The sequence below is a fragment of the Dipodomys ordii genome, unplaced genomic scaffold (genome assembly GCF_000151885.1).
Source record: "Dipodomys ordii isolate 6190 unplaced genomic scaffold, Dord_2.0 Scaffold23, whole genome shotgun sequence".
Classification (NCBI taxonomy): domain Eukaryota; kingdom Metazoa; phylum Chordata; class Mammalia; order Rodentia; family Heteromyidae; genus Dipodomys; species Dipodomys ordii.
This window is the reverse complement of record NW_012267239.1, coordinates 12,563,975-12,566,989: the sequence shown is the minus strand read 5'-3', so window position 1 is coordinate 12,566,989 and position 3,015 is coordinate 12,563,975. Positions and strand designations below refer to the sequence as shown.

The window sequence follows — 3,015 nt, the reverse complement described above, 5'->3', positions numbered from 1 at the left end:
AGAAGTGGCACTGTGGCTCAAGTGGTAGAGCGCTAGCCTTGAGCTGAAGAGCTGAGGGACAGCGCCCAGGCCCAGAGTTCAGGCCCCACGACCAACAAAAAGAAAAAAAAAAAGACAAAAATGTGTTCCAAACCTGGTTTCACTGTTGGCAAAGAACCATCTAGGGCTTGCTCACTGCCTTGGGGCCCACACTCCACAGCCATGCAGCAGGTCTGTGCCCTGCATTACCCCCGACCTCTCCCGGGACAGCACCTGAGTCCTCCTCCCCAGCTTTGGCTCCATTCCTTCAGCATGGCTGGCACCCACAGAGCCATTTCCATGAGCAGTTCAGAGCCTGTGCTTGAGAATCTTCTTCTCACGAGGGGAGAACTTGAACACCTCCCTACCCTCAGCTTCAGGGGCCTCTGCAAACCTAGATCACCAATTCCACACCATCAAGCTGCTGTGGGTGTTCATCTGGATAACTTGTGAAGAGCACCTAGCTCCGCTTGGCCATTACTGTGTTCTTTTATGACAAATAAATGTATTTACACATTGTGTTTATGTGGTACCAAGGAATCAAACCCAGGGTGTCATCTAGGCAAGCCCTCTCCCACTAAGCCACGTTCCTTGCCCAGCAGCACTGCTTGGTAACAAATGTATTCTCATTAGTATGGTCACTCTCCATAGTCCTACCTGCAGACCCTGCCTACTCCAGGGGAGACCAGCCTTGGGCTAGGGCCAGAACCCAGGGCTTCTACCCTGCTAGGCATATTCTGCCCCAAGCCAAGCCCCTAGTCCTTTTCTGTTTGTTTTGCATTTGAGCAGGTTCTCATCACCTTTACCTGGACTGGCCTCACACTCCTGCCTTCCTGTCTCTCTATCTGGAGTAGCTACAATTACAGGCATGTGCCAGCACATGCAGCTGTAGCACAATTTCTGACCCCGGCATAGTGATTGTCACCAAAGTAGCCTGGCTGCTTTTCAGCAAGTAGGTGTGGCCACTGTATTCATAGCAAAGCAGGAATTTGCTCTTAAGAGAGCTGTGGGGTGATTTGGGTAGAGTGCAACTGCCACCTAGTGTCACTTTTGAGAATGACCAACAGTCAATATGGCATAGGGGTTCGTCTGTGAGTGACAAGTGGTCAGCAAAGCATGGGGGAGAGACTAAGACCACTTGGAATCCCACCAACACCATTGCAAAAACAAAGAGCAATGCCAGGCCCTGAGCTGACACAAGAGTTCCGCTCCTTTCCTCCATCTGCATACTCGGGAGAGGCACTGGATTGTGTCCTTGGCACATCCACATTTCTTACGGATGAAGCTGGCGTCAGAGCATGCTCTTTGGGGTGTGAGAACTAGCTAAGCTTTCAGCAATGAGCCTCAGGTTAGCATCCCGGGCAGGCTCAGTGCAGAGCCTCGGGGGCTGCTCCCTGCAGACTAGACCTGAAGAGCCAGGGGAGGAGCGCATGCTGGGCCGGAGAGCTGGGCAGTAGCGAGGCTCACACAGGCTATGGAGAGGAGCGAGTGAAGGTAACAGAACAGAGACCCAGCTGGGCACTGGTGGCTCACGCCTGTCATCCTAGTTACTCAGGAGGCTGAGATCTGAGGATTGTGGCTCAAAGCCAGCCTGGGCAGGAAAGTCCATGAGACTCTTATCTCCAATGAACCACCAGAAAACCGGAAGTGGTGCTATAACTCAAGTGTTAGGACAATGTCCAGGCCCAGAGTTCAAGACCCATGACTGACAAGAAAGAAGGAAAGAAAGAAAGAAGGAAGGAAAGAAAGAAAGGAAGGAAGCACTCAGGCCCTGAGTTCAAGACCCAGGACTAGCACACCGGCGAGCACATGTGTGTGTATGCGCGCACACACAGACACAGAATCTATTATTTTACAGCTGGAGGTATAAGCCAGGTGCAGTATAATTGCCTAGAATACACCAGGTCCTCCTGGTCTAAATTCCCAACACTGAGGAAAAACTTGTATTTCTAGATTTATTTTTAATTATTATTGTCTACAGGCATTTAAAATGATAATAATTGTTTTTAGAATACTAGAGCCAACCATCAGCTTCATTTATCCTCTGAGGCTCTCGCAAGTAGCATTAGAAAGTGGTCAACTCTCCTTCCATTAGCATTACCAATATTTATACATTTACGCCACTTCTTGTATTTTTGTCCCAATCAGACATCAAATCGTCTGATTTATTTTATAAAAGATTATAGAACAGCCTGGACTAAAAAACTAAAATGTGTTAGGCCTCTTAGCAGCCTTAGCTGCCTTAGCAGCTGAGTAACTCACCTATATGTACAGCTCTGGAAGATGGAAGTCCAGCGACGGAAATGGCATCTAATCCAGGCTCCTCTTGGCTCCTCGCCAGGCTTCCCGTTTTGTGTTTTGTTTTTGTTTTTGCCAGGGCCTTGTGCTTCTTTGGCTGGCACTCTACCACTTGAGCCACCCCTCCAGCCTAGCTTTTTGCTGGTTGTTATTGCTCAAGACCAGGGCTGGCTCTCTACCAGTTAAGCCATGCCTCCAGCCCCGTCATAATTTTAAATTCGGAATAACGTATAGATTTTGCTGAGACCTCCATGCAGGAATACCCTGGAGCGCCTCCCCCGCCGCCCAGCCCCACACACACCCTGCTTCTCTCCTGTAGCTACCCTGCACCCCTACAAGGGAAGCCCGGGCGGGGAGCTGGCCAGGCCCGGCCTGGCGCCCAAGGCCTTCACCTTCTTTTGCTCTGGACCTTGGCATCAGGGCCTGGGGCTCGGCTGCGAACCTCTGCCTAGGCCACACTCGGGACCGCCTGCGCGGGTTGGCTTCGGGACGGGCGGGGATCCTCCTTGAGGGGCTTTAATCCGCCTTCGCCAGAGGCGCGGACGCAACCGGGGAGCCGGCCAGGACAGCCCTGACCGAGGACGAGCCCGGGCACCGAGACCCGGCTCTGGCCGATCCGAGATGGGCAGCGGCCGCACGGGCGTGGGCAGCTCGGGCACTGCTCGCCGCTGTCCCAAAGCCTCCTCCCGGAGGACGGAG

At 52.4% G+C, this 3,015-nt stretch overlaps 1 protein-coding gene across 1 annotated transcript in view; it reads left to right on the top strand.

Moving 5' to 3' along the window:
- The window catches only part of Lpcat4 (lysophosphatidylcholine acyltransferase 4), a 33,572-nt gene that overhangs the window by 15,680 nt on the left and 14,877 nt on the right, over positions 1 to 3,015 (top strand). The gene's annotated exons all lie outside the window — the stretch shown is intronic.